The sequence below is a fragment of the Heloderma suspectum genome, chromosome 3 (genome assembly GCF_057233095.1).
Source record: "Heloderma suspectum isolate Gila_16-S chromosome 3, 16-S_ref, whole genome shotgun sequence".
Classification (NCBI taxonomy): Eukaryota; Metazoa; Chordata; class Lepidosauria; order Squamata; family Helodermatidae; genus Heloderma; species Heloderma suspectum.
This window is the reverse complement of record NC_139460.1, coordinates 200014050-200031895: the sequence shown is the minus strand read 5'-3', so window position 1 is coordinate 200031895 and position 17846 is coordinate 200014050.

The window sequence follows — 17846 nt, the reverse complement described above, 5'->3', positions numbered from 1 at the left end:
GAAGAAGTTTCGGGGAGAAATTCTCTGCACCCCCCCGCCTCCCGCACCCCCCCCCCGGGACGGGACTTACCTTTGGCGAATGTCCCTCCCAGAGGCGGGTCCGGCCAGCAGTTCGGCGGGTCTTTGTGCGGGGCGGGAGCGGCAGCCAGTCTTTCAACCGGCTGCCGCCGCCGCCATTCCAATCAAAGAAAAAAAAAAAACGCCCCCGTGATAGGCTACGTGACGATTAATGTAGCCTATCACAGCTAGATTTGCAAAGTCAGCCGTGATAGGCTACGTAAATCGTCACGTAGCCTATCACGGGTGACTTTAAAAAAAAAAAAAAGCGCGTATGGATAATGGCAGCCCCCATAGGGAGCCGCCATTCCTGTTCCTTATTTGGTCGCTGTAGTCTACGTAAAGATTTACGTAGACTATGGCGAAAATAAGGAACGCGAATGGCGGCTCCCTATGGAGGCCGCCATTAGCGTACGCGCTTTTTTTTTTTTAAGTCACCCGTGATAGGCTACATGACGATTAACGTAGCCTATCATGGCTGACTTTGCAGATCTAGCCGTGATAGGCTACGTTAATCGTCACATAGCCTATCACGGGGGCTTTTTTTTTTTTTTTAAACTTTGGAGTTCGCGGCCGGGCGAGACGGGAAGCCTCCTCCCCGGCCTGAATTTCGGCCGGGGCAAGGCGGGAAGCCTCCCCCCCGGCCTGCATTTCGCGGGGGGAGCGCCTCCCCCCCACCGTGTAAAGCTTCGAGGACAGGTAAGTGACTTTCGTCAATCCCTAATATATATATATGTCTCACTACAAGACTATATTGCTGCAAATATTTGCAATGCCTATGTCCAGAGTCCAGTTCCAGCACTCTCTGGTGGTACAGTGCTGGTGGGTGGTCAATCCACGATTACAGCAGAGTAAAAATAAAAATAAATGGCAGAAATCAAATTATAAGTGCCACGTGTAGGGATGCACGAAAGTCACTTACCTTAAGACGAAATTGATTCGCGATGGGGGGGACGCGCTCCATCCCTCCCCCTGAAATTCTGGCTGGGGGGGAGGCACCCCATCCCTCCCGCCGCGAATCCTGGCCAGCCGGGAACACAAATGGCAGCGGCCGTAGCCGCCGCCGTTTGCATTCCTGCAGTCAGCCTATCACGGCTGAGTAAAAAAAACAAAAGAAAACCACGCGTACGCAAATGGTGGCGCCCATGGGCGCCGCCATTTGTGTACGCGTTTTTTTTTTCCCAAAGTCAGCCGTGATAGGCTACGTAAAGATTTACGTAGCCTATCACGGCTGACTTTGAAAATCTAGCCGTGATAGGCTACGTAAATCGTTACGTAGCCTATCATGTGTTTTTTTTTGTTTTGTTTTTACTTTACTGGGAAATGGCGGCGGCAGCAGCCGGTCGGAAGACCAGCCGCCGCCCCTGCCGCTGCCGAAATGCCGCTGAAACGCCGCCAGGACCCGCCGCTGATAGGGACATTCATACGAGGTAAGTCCCATCCCGGAGGGGGGGGGCGGAGGGGTGTCGGAGAATTTCCCCACCAATTTCGGGGGCCCGAATGCATTGGCATTCGGCCTCCCGGAGATTCGTGGAGAAATTCTCCAACATCCCTAAATATAACAAGTGTCTCACTCTTAGAAGACTTTCACACTTCTTTAATACACAATAATGATCAATGTATGGTTCAGTGAGCTTCTTGCATCATAGGACCAAACAGTTGCAAGTAACCCAACCCTATTGTAAGAGGATTTTGAGTTTTGATCCTTGTTTGATTTTAGTTTTAAAGGGGATCTGTGAGACAGAATAGAGCAATATGACAATGGAACCCATTACCTAGGGAGGTAGTGGGCTCTCCCGCACTGGAGGCATTCAAGATGAGGCTGGACAGCCATATGTCGGGGATGCTCTGACTTGGACTCCTGCATTGAGCAGGGGGTTGGACTCGATGGTCTTGTAGGCCCCTTCCAACCCTACTATTCTATGATTGTATGTAATTCTTAAAACAGTCTAGAACATGTATCAGAGACAGACATAGAGTACAGGCGGAAACCTCTTGTCACACATCTTCTAATGTAACTATCTTCCAGTGGATCTATGAGGATTTCAGAGAAAAGTGGGATCCAAAGTTCCTTTTTCCAAAGTCTTAACATTTTAAAGGCTTAGAAGGGAGAGAAGGCCTGTGAGGTCACAAAAGAAAGGAAAACTGTGATTCCATTTGGGAGAGGAAGAGAAGAGCTTTGCTGCTCACCAGACCAGGCTAAAACTGGATATGTGCTAAGAATGGGGAAAGAGCAGGATGGGGAATGTTATTTCTAAACTCTGAGCCTTTCTACATGAGGCATTTATTGTGCATTCATGACTGCTCACTTATGGCAGCTTGCGGGTTCTTTACATGATGTTGTCATCCTCCAGAGCCTCTCCCCTGCTTTGCAATCATTTTAGTGTGTGTGTGTGTGTGTGTGTTTCTAATGGGGAAAGTCTAGTATTATTTGTGAATGGTTGGATAAAGCCTAGTGAAATCATGCAATTCCACTATACCACAGCATCACCTAGTGCTTGTGTAATGGAACATAAGGAAAGGAAGAGAAAGAAACCCCCCAGAAAAAAAATACACGGAAAAGAGCCAATCCTAATCCTGCAAAGAATCCAGAAACAGAGGAGCCTCTGTAAAGTGGTGGGTTAAAACCCTCATGCAGAAAAGCCCACTCTGGGAGAAGCCCATAGTCTTAGAAAGACTGGCCCTGGTATTGCCAGTTCCTTGTGAAAGCAGTTCATAGGGCTGCTACCAGCTTGTAATGTAAAATATCATCTGATCATAAAGCAGAACTAGGGTGTGTCAGTGAGCGAAGCTCTACTCATTGGGATGGATAATTTCTTGCAGGTCAAAGGGTGGAGTGGGCAGTTTTTATCAGGTCAGGGGGTTGGGCCCAGTGTATTTTAGAGCACCAGGGAAGCAGGGCCTAGTGGACTCAGTTGATTTTTTTAAATGTATCCCAGCCTCAAATACCAATTTTATTCAAACAAAATGCCCAATACTGACCCCATGGGAAAAATACTGAATGAGCAAGTAAAATGCTTGTTGCTCAGACTAATGGAGCAACCCTGACTAGGAAAAATGTATAGGGGTTAGGAAGTATCACATGATCCTTGGCTGGTGCTGCTGTTGCCAGCCATTCCTCCTTTGGCCAGAGCTGGGTGGAAATGTGCGAACTGACTCCCTGCCTGACATCTCTCAGCAAACCAAACTTGGGTCCAACATGCTAAAAGTGCACATTTACATGCTATAGAAATGGGAAGCGATATCAAAACAAAGGGATTTAGAAGACTAAAAAAAGAAGCCTGGCTGTGATGGGTAAGTGTAATTGAAGCAGAGAGAAGAGTATAATGAGCAACAGGTAGCAGGTCAAATGGAAAGGATGAAGGATGAACACTCAGGGGGGAAAAAACACACCATTCAGTGATGTGCCCTCTGGGTTGTTGTTCTTCCTCCATGAATGCAGTGGGCATTTATAGGAAAAGACTTGGAGTGTGTGCATTTCGAAAGAAATGCGAAGTAAACAGGAGTATGAGAGACTTGATCTAATCAGTGAACTGACAGAACTGCTTAATTCCCAGGGAACAAAGCTTCCTCCAAGGACAGATTCTAGGATGGAAATATACTGCAGGAGAAAAGGGAGTCCATGGCAGAAAGGAAGGAGCAAAGTACGTAGGCTGACTTCAATAGCTGAGCCAATTTGTAGTGAAGTGAAAGATATATGGTTAGAAATATTAAAGGAAATTACAGCAGCACTCCAGGGCAGGATAAGGCAACAGGTCGGGAAAGCTTCAGGAGAAGGGATCTATCTATCTATCTATCTATCTATCTATCTATCTATCTATCTCCACCCTAGGATAGCGATCAAGAAGGATTTGAATTACCCTTGTACTGACTGGAATAAAAGTAATAATCAAATGACACAGAAAGGACACATTATTCCCGAGGCACTATGGGGCTATTTTTGTAGCTGCTGTTTTGTCCAGAGCTGTGCAAAATGAGTTGGAATGATAAGCACCTAGGAAAAAGAGGTTGACAGATCAAAATATGATCAAGCTTGATGTTTGTCCTAAAGGTGGGTTCAATGGAACTTCTGCAAAAAATGTTGGGGTCACTTAAAGCAACTGTTGAACCGGCGCAGGAAGGAGGGAAGCAACAAGTGGAGCTTGATTGCAGTGAATGATTGCTTGGACACATTTTTGGTGTAAGAAATGAAAAGCAGTTACAATTCAATCGAGGCCAGCCTTCAGTGGCTAAAAAGAAAGGAAAGGAAAGGAAAGGAAAGGAAAGGAAAGGAAAGGAAAGGAGCCTGTATATTTTACTAAGTTGGAGATGGCTCAAGTAATAAATACTATGAAGTTATTCACAATCCAACATGGGAAGAAAGTACGAGAGCTAGATAGGAATAATATACATTTCTCCTGATCCAGCCCAACATAGGGATTGCTCACATCTCCTTCCTGCCCAGTTATTATTTATGTATTACATTTCTATACTACCCAATAGCCAAAGCTCTCTAGACTGTTCACAGTGTTTAAAACCACAACATACAGCATAAGATACAATACAAAATGTAGAAGATGTAGAAGTTTTTAAACTACAGTATAAAAGTAAAACCAGAATAAAATCTAGCAGCAATGCAGAGATTTAAAATACAGTAACACTTGGCATAGCATACTGGCCTCACCTTTGCTATCCCCACATATACACACAGGGACTGAATATGTGAATGCCACCTATATGCATGTAATTCAACGTGTGCAGGTGAAAACATTGATGGGGGATGGAATTTTTCCAGTGCTTTTTCTGCAGAACATTTTCTGTTTTCCAAGTTCATTAGTCAAAATGAATGGATGCCAATTGCAAATACAATGTTGGGCAAGCTTGGCTGTTTCAAAGTTCTAATTAATGTTTTTCAGGTAATTATCCCTTTCATACATAGAAGTCATTGATATATATCTATATCTATATCTATCTCAGCCCCTTCATGGATCACTGCCTTGTTGTGGCGAAGGGCCTTGCGTAACTCAGTGAAGCCATAAGCTATGCCATGCAGGGCCACCCAAGACGGACAGGTCATGGCAGAGAGTTCTGACAAAATGTGGTCCACTGGAGAAGGAAATGGCAACCCACTCCAGTATTCTTGCCAAGAAAACTCCATGGAACGTATCACAAGGCTAAAAGATATGACGCCGGAAGATGAGCCCCTCAGGTCGGAAGGTGTCCAATATACTACTGCGGCTGGGCCAAACCCGAAAGGACACTCAGCTGTGGATGTGTCTGGTGGTGAAAAGAAAATCCGATGCTGTAAAGAACAATATTGTTTAGGAACCTGGAATGTTAGATCAATGAATCAAGGTAAGCTGGAGGTGGTCAAACATGAGATGGCAAGATTGAACATCGACATCTTGGGAATCAGCGAACTAAAATGGACAGGCATGGGCGAATTTAATTCAGGTGACCATCATATCTACTATTGTGGGCAAGAATCCCTTAGAAGAAATGGAGTAGCACTCATAGTCAACAAAAGGGTGGGAAAAGCAGTACTGGGGTACAATCTTAAAAATGATAGAATGATCTCAGTACGAATCCAAGGCAAACCATTCAACATCACAGTAATTCAAGACTATGCCCCAACCACTGATGCCGAAGAAGCTGAGGTTGATTGGTTCTATGAAGACCTACAACACCTTCTAGAACTAACACCAACAAAAGATGTCCTCTTCATCATAGGGGACTGGAATGCTAAAGTAGGAAGTCATGAAATCACTGGGATAACAGGCAGGCATGGCCTTGGTGTACAAAATGAAGCAGGACAAAAGCTAATAGAGTTTTGCCAAGAGAACACGCTGATCATAGCAAAAGCTCTTTTCCAACAGCACAAGAGACGACTCTACACATGGACATCACCAGATAGTCAATATCAAAATCAGATTGATTATGTCCTTTGCAGCCAAAGATGGAGAAGCTCCATACAGTCAGTCAAAACAAGACCTGGAGCTGACTGTGGCTCAGATCATGAGCTGCTTCTTGCAAAATTTCGGCTTAAATTGAAGAACGTAGGGAAAACCACTAATCCATTCAGGTATGACCTAAATCATATCCCTTATGAATATACAGTGGAGGTGAGGAATAGATTTCAGGGATTAGACCTGATAGACAGAGTGCCTGAGGAACTATGGACGGAGGTCCGTAACATTGTTCAGGAGGCAGCAACAAAATCCATCCCAAAGAAAAAGAAATGCAAGAAAGCAAAGTGGCTGTCTGAGGAGGCTTTACAAGTAGCTCACGAAAGAAGGGAAGCAAAAAGCAAGGGAGAAAGGGGAAGATCTATCCAACTGAATGCAGAGTTCCAGAGAATAGCAAGGAGAGACAAGAAGGCCTTCTTAAATGAACAATGCAAGGAAATCGAGGAAAACAACAGAATGGGAAAGACTAGAGATCTCTTCAAGAAAATTGGAGATCTCAAGGGAACGTTTTGTGCAAAGACGGGCATGATAAAGGACAAAGAAGGCAGGCACCTCACAGAAGCAGATGAGATTAAGAAGAGGTGGAAAGAATACACAGAAGAACTATACAGGAAAGATCTTAATGTCCTTGATAGCCATGATAGTAATGTCCTTGATAGCCATGATAGTGCGGTCACTGAACTTGAGCCGGACATCCTCGAGAGTGAAGTCAAGTGGGCCTTAGGAAGCATTAGTAACAACAAAGCTAGCAGAGATGACAGTATTCCAGCTGAGCTATTTAAAATCCTAAAAGATGATGCTGTTAAAGTGCTGCACTCAATATGCCAACAAATTTGGAACACTCAGCAATGGCCGCAAGACTGGAAAAGGTCAGTTTACATTCCAATTCCAAAGAAGGGCAACGCCAAAGAGTGTTCAAGCTACCGTACAATTGCGCTCATTTCACATGCCAGCAAGGTGATGCTCAAAATCATACAAGCTAGGCTTCAGCAGTATGCGAACCGAGAACTACCGGAAGTACAAGCTGGGTTTCAAAGAGGCAGAGGAACTAGAGATCAAATCGCCAACTTTCTCTGCGTCATGGAGAAAGCAAGAGAATTCCAGAAAAATGTCTATTTCTGCTTCATTGACTATGCTAAAGCCTTTGATTGTGTGGATCACAACAAACTGTGGCAAATTCTTAAAGTGATGGGAGTACCAGACCACCTGACCTGTCTCCTGAGAAACCTGTACGAGGGTCAAGAAGCAACAGTAAGAACCGGACATGGAACAACCGAGTGGTTCAAAATTGGGAAAGGAGTACGACAAGGCTGCATATTGTCACCCTGCTTATTTAACTTATATGCAGAGTACATCATGAGAAATGCCGGGTTGGATGAATCAGAGGTCGGAATTAAGATTGCTGGGAGAATTATCAACAACCTCCGATATGCAGACGATACCACCCTAATGGCAGAAAGTGAAGAGGATCTAAAGAGCCTCTTGTTGAGGGTGAAAGAGGAGAGTGCAAAAGCTGGTTTGAAACTCAACATTAAAAAAAACTAAGATCATGGCATCTGGCCCTATCACTTCCTGGCATATAGAAGGGGAAGAAATGGAAGCAGTGACAGATTTTACTTTCTTGGGCTCCAAGATCACCGCAGACGGTGACTGTAGCCATGAAATTAAAAGATGCTTGCTCCTTGGGAGGAAAGCTATGGCCAACCTAGACAGCATAGTAAGAAGCAGAGACATCACCTTGCCAACAAAGGTCCGTCTAATCAAAGCTATGGTTTTCCCAGTAGTAATGTATGGCTGTGAGAGCTGGACTATAAGGAAGGCTGAGCGCCGAAGAACTGATGCTTTCGAACTGTGGTGCTGGAGAAGACTCTTACGAGTGCCCTGGACTGCAAGGAGGTCAAATCAGTCCATCCTAAAGGAAATCAACCCTGAGTGCTCATTGGAAGGACAGATACTGAAGCTGAAGCTCAAATATTTTGGCCACCTAATGAGAAGAGAAAACTCTCTGGAAAAGACCCTGATGCTGGGAAAGAATGAAGGCAAAAGGAGAAGGGGACGGCAGAGGATGAGATGGCTAGATAGCATCACCGATGCAATGAATATGAACCTGAGCACACTCCGGGAGAGTGCGCAGGACAGGAAGGCCTGGCTTGCTATGGTCCATGCGGTCACGAAGAGTCGGACACGACTGAACGACTGAACAACAACAATATCTATCTCAGAGTGAAATGGAACTAATAAGTAGTGATAGCAAATTCTGCTGACATAGATGAATGGTTGTCAGCATACCACACACAGTTTTTTGGTTTGCTAATATGTATTAGTGTGTCAACAGTTTTCAGTACTTTTTCTTCTTCTTAAATTCAAACAATGTAAGTGAAGTACATGCAATTTTCTTTAATTTTTTTTTACAAATATTCCAGTTTGTTTTACATAAACTAACATTTAAATCACATTAAGTGTGCCTTAATTTCCCCCCTCAAATATTTCAAATACTTGTGGTGTGTTGGGACAAAAAATTAACATGGGGTGCCCTGGTTTTTTTTTTTTTTTAGCTTTGTTTACTAAATTCAAGTAAAATAAACATGCTAAATTAGATCTCTCTAGGGTAGCCGTGGGCGACTTGTGGACCTTCAGATGTTTTGTTTTATAGCTCCCATCAGCTGTAGCCAGCGTGGTCAATGATGAGGGATGATGGGAACTGTAGGTCAAAGCTTCTGGTGGGCCTCAAGTTGCCCACCCCTGCCTAGGGCAGCAGAACATTTTCCAATACAAACTGAACATTTTCCTATGCAAATCACCCTATTATGCTAATTTGCACTGGAAAATCTTCTGGAAAATTTTGCAATTCAAAATTTCCTGGAAAACCCGCAACACCGAGTGAAACTTATGTGACTTATTTTCCTAATTAAATCAAGAAAACACTTGATTTTCACCTATGGGCATTGGAATGCCCACATGTTGATAGCACTCGCACATTCCATCTCTCCACCTATACAGAAATAGGGCTGACAGAACTGGTCAATGTGCTGGGTGGGTGGGGAGGAACTGCATGTACTGCATGTGTTGGACTGAGTTGGAGAAGATCTATCATCCACTCCAGCCCCCTCCTCCCAAAAGGAGAACTTTCAAAATTCTTTCAAGTCTGCTTCTCTACATATTGATGGACTATTAGTCATTCAAACCAATGCATATGTTTTTTTTTTAAACAAAACAAAACCCTATATTCTAGATTCATCACCACAATATGGAAGAAAATAGAATTTGGGTCAACAATTACAGTTTTATTCATTTCAAATTCTGATCCGGAAATTTCTGCCCCCCACTCTAAAAACTGCCATGCTTTTGGTGATTCTGTATATGAATGGACATATATTATAGAGATATCTTTTCATGCCAAACTATCTGTAGTCCAGTCTCATAAAGTTTTAGCTTGTTGCACCAAATCATACCTGTATTCTCATTATATTTAATCCTTTCATTCCAAGCCACCTTTAGTTTCCTGAGTGATACTGTTAAGGTGGCCTTTGGAATACTCTCTTCAAGTACTCCCTTCAGCTAAAGGCCCTGAATGTTTGTGTGCATGCATGTCTCCTTCACAGTAGCACTGCATAGCACACTTGTGTTTTATTATTTATTTAAAACTAGTGCAAATCCCGTGTCACCACAGGGGCTAGTAGTCTGAGAAGGATTGGATAAAAATATGTTTGCCCATTTGCCTTGCGACTGGAACAACTTTACACTGTTAAAATGAATGTACTACAAATAAACTGGCAAAGGTGAAAACAAAAAGATAAGTTATTTTTTAAAAGATTGCTTACCATTCCTTGAAGGTTGGGGTCAAACAGATGGTGTAAGATTTTTCTCCTTCTGGTGTCCTTTCAGCTCTTTCTCCTCAGCTTCTCTTCCTCCTCCTCCTCTATCACCAACTAGCTTTTCTTCAGCCCCTTTCCCAGCATTCTGTGCCTGTCCTTTCATTGGCCCAGCACTCTAAGAGCTCACAGGAACAAGCATTATTACACCTGCATACATACACTGTGTCACATGACATGATACATTACAGGTACAGTGTGGGGCATATGCATTAACCTCCCCTTTGCCCCATCCCTCTCCCTTTCTCCCTTTGTAATCTGCCCATAGCTCGAGCTTTTGAACTTTTTCAGAGTTTCAAAATTCACATCTACACTGCTCAAGCTTCAGTTTAAAACAAAAATGAGCAAAAATGAGCTGGTAGCTCTCTAGTTATATATGCCTTACACTACCATATTCTTATATATAATATTTCTAGGCCACCTTTTGGTGGGATTATTTAGTCATGATGCCTCTTGTTAGAAAGTCAATTAGCAGGTGCGGGGGAGGCAAAACAGAATGAGCAGTTACCAGTCCCACATGCACACAGACTATCTTGGAACAATAAAGGAGATCACACCCTTCTTTAGTCAAGAAAAGAAAATGGTTTTACTCACAAATATTCTTGCATATACAATGCAGGCACAGCATAGAGTTGCAAAAGTGTTTGTCTAGTCCATTTTGTGTTCTATTACACCAGCAGGAGTGAGAGAGAAACACGTGTGCTCCCAACAATGGTGGAAGTCAGAGAGAAGAAGAGGAGGAGCAAAAGGAATAAATAATAGGAAACCACATTGTAGGCTATAATAAAAGCCAATACAGTAATAAAACAGAAAAAGAATAATAATGAAAACAACAAACACCAGTAATAAAACATGTGGCCTAGACAGTACTAAAAGCTTATAATACAATTGCAGCTACAAACCAGAACAGTTCAGTAAAACATAATCAAGGGAAGACCAGAGTAAAGAAATAAGTCTTCAGGACCTTCCTAAAAGCCCTATCATGGCTTGGTTTTACCTGATGATGGGCAGAACTCTAAAGGAGCTATCCAAGGTGCTGAAATGGGTTCAGCACCTGGGATAGGTCATTCAGAGTTCTGGTTGGTTCTGACTGAAACTCAGAATTGAAACACAGCCCCACCAAAGTTGGAGCCACCAGCCTCCACTGTGGGCAGCTGTGAGCTGCCCCTGTCGGTTTACATTTTGCACAGTGCTGCAAAGTGGCGCTTTGTCAAGGCACTGTGGAGAATTTAAAATGGTGGGTGTTTTGCGGCTGGCCACTGTAGAGTGTAGCACTTCTGTTGCCCACCACTGGTAAGCGTATCAGGGGGCTTGCAGGTGGCACCTTCTCATGAGCTCCCTTGACTTTGGAGCCCATCCTGCACTGACCAGACCCAGAGCTGTTTAATTTCAGCAAGGCTGCTGCATCATCATGTGCCTTCAGACCCATGTCCTGGGACAAATCCTTAGGAAACAGCATCCAACAGCTGCCTCGTGATACATAACACAATTCCATCTTGTTTTCACTTCTGAGCTTCCTCAGCTTTGGAAGTGTCCTTCACCAGTGACAACCCCCACGCCACCCCCAAATAGGAAATAAAGATATTTTTAAGGTGAACAAAGAGCAGAGAGATTCAAAGAAACCATCAACTGGCTATTGATCACTTCACTTTTAAAGCTGGACCATTCCGGCCACCACTTTGTTCCCCTCACTTGACTTTTCTATGTAGCTATTAACTGGTTTTGATCTCCTATAGCTCACCTTATGGTATTGGGCATTTCCCATAAGGCATATACTTCAAAGGATTTTTCATTTCCAAAACCAAAATTGATAGCAGCAGCTCGGCTCTTTGTAAAGAACCATAAAATAACCAGCAACTCTGCACACTCAATAAAGGGGGGGGGGGAGTTCAACAAAGAAACAAATTTCAATGTGAAAATCTTTAAACCTGTAAAATTAGTAGAGCTGCTAAGGCTGAGAACACCTCTGCTGTAGCTGCTGTTGTGGAACATCAGATACCTAAAAGGAAGGCAGAGAAAGACAGTTTTGGATTTATTTTCTTATTGAAATCCACCAGTGTTGTAGGGGATTAAGTGAGAATGCTTCATACATTTTACTGGATGTTATGCATATTGACAAAGCACTGCATTTTAAATCATTGCACTTTGGGGAAACTGTGGTAGAGCCATTTGATTCATTTTTTAGCCCATGGGTAGCCAACCTGTGATGGAGATACCATGTCTGTGGTATGTCCTCCTTAGGGTAAGAGGGCCATGGGCCTGGCTGTTCCATGCAGTGGAGGTCTGTACTACCAGCCTTTCCTGTGGTGTTTTACAGCCTTCTCTCAACCTCAGTGGCCTAGATGCAAAACTTCCCTGAGAAAGCAAACTATGGTCCATAGACAGCATCCCAGGGGCCATAAGATTGTTCAGAAAAATCTCTCGAAGGTTCTTCTGATGTTGGAGCAGCTCTCCTGACTCTGCCCAGCCGCTGCACAGCTTTCCAGGGTATCTTCCTCTATGAGGCTGGAACTTTGACCTCATAGACAGGGGGAAATGGGTGTTTTGAGGAGAGTGCTGGTGGGTGGGAAGGGAGCGGCTGAGGATCTGAGGTATCCTGAGCTGTCCCAGCTCCTGACCATGCCGTCATCCCTGGGAAACATTTAGATGTAGAGGTACTCTTGAGCATGTCTAAATGTTTCCCTCCCATTGCCAGCAATGGGAGGGAATGATTTTTTCCTCCGTCTATGGATGGAAGAAAAATACTGTAAGCTTTGCCTTCCACTACACTTCCAGCCTGCCAGCAAGTAGGATGGATACTGCTCCATAGGATGGAGCAGAAGTTTTTGACTTTAGGCCCCTGGGCTGTAGAGAAGGCTGCAAAGAGAGGATAGGATTGCTCTGTAAGGGTGCAATCTTATGAATATTTAGACAGAAAAGAGTCTTACCACTCCCAGCTTTCCTCAGCCAGCCATGCTGGAGGATCACCAGTTCCCTGATCACTAACCCTGACTGAAACGAAGTCTAACAATTTGTAACCCCACTCACTTATATTCATTCCTTATTCATTTTCCTCCAAGCAGTTGTACCCTGCTTTTCCACTTTCTTCAAAGCAGCTCACAATAAAGCCACAAGTTAAACTCAGTAACAACAACAAGCGATAATAAAAAACAAAACAGCAAAATGAAAGATAGAGCCAACACAAACAATACACATTCTAAAGAAAACAACAGAGCTGGGGCCAATAAGATGATAAAATAGATAAAACCATTAAAAGCCTTGGTGAATTGAAATGTCTCAGCTAGGTCCCAAAATGCTAATACTGTTGGTACTTCATGAATGTGTCTGGGGAGGGTATTCTACAGATGGGGCAGTAGGAGTATGCATTTATTTCAGGACAAATACAAAACTGAACCAAATGGGCCCTATTCAGCACAATTTCCATTTGTCCTGAAGTGACTGAGGAGGAGGAATGAACACAGGAGCCCATTCATAGGTGGGGTGTAATTTTGTCTAACTTGAGGCAGTAGCAACTCCTTGGTTTGTTTCTTCTCTTTCTTAATACTTTGTTTTGCTGCCTCTAGAAGCAGTGAGAAGAGCTGGCTTCTGTAGCCATTCCTGGCAGCCACCATTTTGTTTTTGTCAGAATGTCCCAGACATTGCATTGTGCTGAGGCATTCTGGGGGAAATGATGTCTGCCAATGGCACCTGCCATTCTATTTTCCCCACAGTTCCCCAGAAGAACACAGCAGTCAGTGCCTGAACTTAGTAAAAGAAAGGCGGGGGGACCGAAGATGAATGTGAGTGCCAAATCAACATGAACATCAACAAACGTGAATGCCAACAAATGGAATTTTGCCAAATAGGACAGGAGCTACTTCAGGCATCCAGCAACGAACACAAACTGTATCCTGAAAGAAACAAACACCACCACCACAAAAACAACAACAACAGCATCCTGGACACCTTGATCAGTCACTACCCACCTAATCTTGGGAAGTGGAGACACCAAGAGAATATCAAAATGAATGCATGTTATACCTCCACACCAGTAGGGATGTGTGAATCAACAAAACCCAGGCTCCCAGATTCCATCTTGAAGCTCATTCCTACTCAAGTCGATATCTGATTGTGAGCTCTGCTTTTTTCTTTTCTCAGGAAAAATCTGTATGTACTTTTTCATGTGAAAAATGTACACATGCTGTCAAATGCATGTTGTTGTTGTTGTTGTTGTCTGTGAATGACACTGCAAGCTCAGAAATGAACTTTGACAACAGATTGCATTTGATCAAGAAGGTGCGAGCTGGGTAAATCCTGATTAAAAAAATGAACTGAACTGAATTTCTCATACTTTCTTACACACCAGTGATGTAGGTTATGCGCTCCTTCTTTGAATATTACCAGGATCCTATGCTGGATATTTCATTCTGCATTACTTTGGATTTCATCTACTTCATAACTGTCAGTTGAACACATGTTTGACTCTTGGATAAAACAAACAAATAAACACTTATTTATTTACCTTGCATCCAAACAAAATGATCTCAGTAAAAGCTGAACCTCAGCAAGGACTAGCCACAAGATCTGTACACTTTGCCCTGAGACTGTATAAAGCCTTTGATCATCAGTGGAAAAGGTCCTCTGGATGTTTAATCAGCCTTAAAGGAGGAATACATATATAATATCACTCTGTGAATGGAGAGTCACAAAAGTAAATGAATTTGTATTTCACAAAGGGGCTGCTGAACTGAGAAAGGGTTATTCTCTTACTCCTATCAGCTTGGCAGATTTTCATCAAAATCTGGCTTAATGTACTGTGTTTCACAGCTGACAAGAATATTATCAAATAATGGGAATATTCTCATTTCTTTGATAGCAGGGGCACTTTCCAGTCTATAGAATACATGACTGGATTGTTCAGATTCTTCAGTAGCGAAATTCCATGGATAATGTGATATCAGGTGCAGAATGGCCATTCTTAGGTCTGCTCAGGGAGTGTCTTTCTTGTTTTTATTGAAAGAGTTTTTGCTGCTAGTTTTCTTTGTTGTTTTTTATGACTTCCATAATTAATGTATTAATAGGATGCTGCTATTCAAAATGATCCTGGGAGGGCACTTTAAAGTCCTGGGATTTTATTTCAGATGCCTGAGGGCAGACTAAGGTTACACAGGAAATATGTTCTTCATGTGCTAAGAAGTACCTTCCTCTATTTCTGTCAGGTCAGATGTTCCAGGGTTGAGGGTTATCTTCTGAGCAGCTTGCTTGTTTTCTTTCTTAGAGACCCAGTGGGTTCAGTGTACTATCTCTCTCTCTTCCCCACCTCTCCCTCCATGAACTCCTGCTGTTCTTCTTTTTCTCTCACCCTCCCAGGGTAAATCTTTGGGATTTCTCCTCTTTCCCTCCCTCCCACACTGCTTCAAACTGCAATCTCTCTCTGGCCAGGTTAGATGAGCACCAGGGGAACCCCCCCACACACACACTGTAGCTTATTTTCCCTGCCCCTGCATGTGCCACTTATGTGCCTGCCATTTGCCTAATTACCCGCAATCTAAACTAAGGACGGACAAAAGTCCCTTACCTGGTCCTGCAGCAGTTTTCGGTGGGGGGGAGGCACTCCGTTTCTCCCCCCAAAATTCTTGGTGGGGGGGAGGCGCCCCGCCCCTCCTGGCCAAAATTCAGGCCAGGGGGGAGGCGCCCCATCCCTCCCCACTGAAATTCTGCCCGGGGGGGGAGTGCCCCGTCTCCCCGGCTGCAAAATAAAAAAGTAAATTGTAAAAAAAAAAACACGTGATAGGCTACATAACGATTTACGTAGCCTATCACGGCTAAATTTTCAAAGTCAGCCGTGATAGGCTACGTAAATCTTAACGTAGCCTATCACAGCTGACTTTGAAAAAAAAAAGTGGGTACGCAAATGGCGGCACCCATGGGCACCACCATTTGCTTTCCTTATTTGGGCACGGGTAGTCTACATAAAGATTTACGTAGACTACGGTGAAAATAAGGGTAAAGCTATTTGTGTTGCCCGTATTTTCACCATAGTCTATGTAAATCTTTACGTAGACTACCCATGCCCAAATAAGGAACGCAAATGGCGCCCATTTTTTTTTCAAAGTCAGCCATGATAGGCTACGTAAAGATTTACATAGCCTATCACGGCTGACTTTGAAAATCTAGCCGTGATAGGCTACGTAAATCGTTACGTAGCCTATCATGTTTTTTTTTAATTTTATTTTACTGGGAAATGGCGGCGGCGGTGGCAGCTGGTCAGAAGACTGGCCGCCGCCCCAGCCCCTGCCGAAACACCGCCGGGACCCGCTGCTGAGAGGGACATTCGCACGAGGTAAGTCCCATCCTGGGGGTGGGCGGGGGGGCAGAGAATTTCCCCACCAATTTTGGGGGGCTGAATACGTTGGCATTCAGCCTCCCGGAGATTCATGGAGAAATTCTCCGACATCCCGAATCTAAACCCAGCAAGGTACATGGCAGGGGTGGCTTCTAAACCATCACAGAAGAAATGGAGTAGCACTCATAGTCAACAAAAGGGTGGGAAAAGCAGTACTGGGGTACAATCTTAAAAATGATAGAATGATCTCAGTACGAATCCAAGGCAAACCATTCAACATCACAGTAATTCAAGTCTATGCCCCAACCACTGAGGCCGAAGAAGCTGAGGTTGATCGGTTCTATGAAGACCTACAACACCTTCTAGAACTAACACCAACAAAAGATGTCCTCTTCATCATAGGGGATTGGAATGCTAAAGTAGGAAGTCAAGAAATCACTGGGATAACAGGCAGGCATGGCCTTGGTGTACAAAATGAAGCAGGACAAAAGCTAATAGAGTTTTGCCAAGAGAACATGCTGATCATAGCAAACACTCTTTTCCAACAGCACAAGAGGCGACTTTACACATGGACGTCACCAGATGGTCAATATCGAAATCAGATTGATTATGTCCTTTGCAGCCAAAGATGGAGAAGCTCCATACAGTCAGTCAAAACAAGACCTGGAGCTGACTGTGGCTCAGATCATGAGCTGCTTCTTGCAAAATTTCGGCTTAAATTGAAGAACGTCGGGAAAACCACTAAACCGTTCAGGTATGACCTAAATCATATCCCTGATGAATATACAGTGGAGGTGAGGAATAGATTTCAGGGATTAGACCTGATAGACAGAGTGCCTGAGGAACTATGGACGGAGGTCCGTAACATTGTTCAGGAGGCAGCAACAAAATCCATCCCAAAGAAAAAGAAATGCAAGAAAGCCAAGTGGCTGTCTGATGAGGCTTTACAAGTAGCTGAGGAAAGAAGGGAAGTGAAAAGCAAGGGAGAAAGGGGAAGATATACCCAACTGAATGCAGAGTTCCAGAGAATAGCAAGGAGAGACAAGAAGGCCTTCTTAAATGAACAATGCAAAGAAATCGAGGAAAACAACAGAAAGGGAAAGACTAGAGATCTCTTCAAGAAAATTGGAGATCTCAAGGGAACGTTTTGTGCAAAGACGGGCATGATAAAGGACAAAGAAGGCAGGGACATAACAGAAGCAGATGAGATTAAGAAGAGGTGGAAAGAATACACAGAAGAACTATACAGGAAAGATCTGAATGTCCCTGATAACCATGATAGTGCGGTCACTGAACTTGAGCCGGACATCCTCGAGAGTGAAGTCAAGTGGGCCTTAGGAAGCATTACTAACAACAAAGCTAGCACAGATGACAGTATTCCAGCCGAGCTATTTAAAATCCTAAAAGATGATGCTGTTAAAGTGCTGCATTCAATATGCCAACAAATCTGGAACACTCAACAGTGGCCACAAGACTAGAAAAGGTCAGTTTACATTCCAATTCCAAAGAAGGGCAACGCCAAAGAGTGTTCAAACTACCGCACAATTGCACTCATTTCACATGCCAGCAAGGTGATGCTCAAAATCCTACAAGCTAGGCTTCAGCAGTATGCGAACCGAGAACTACCGGAAGTACAAGCTGGGTTTA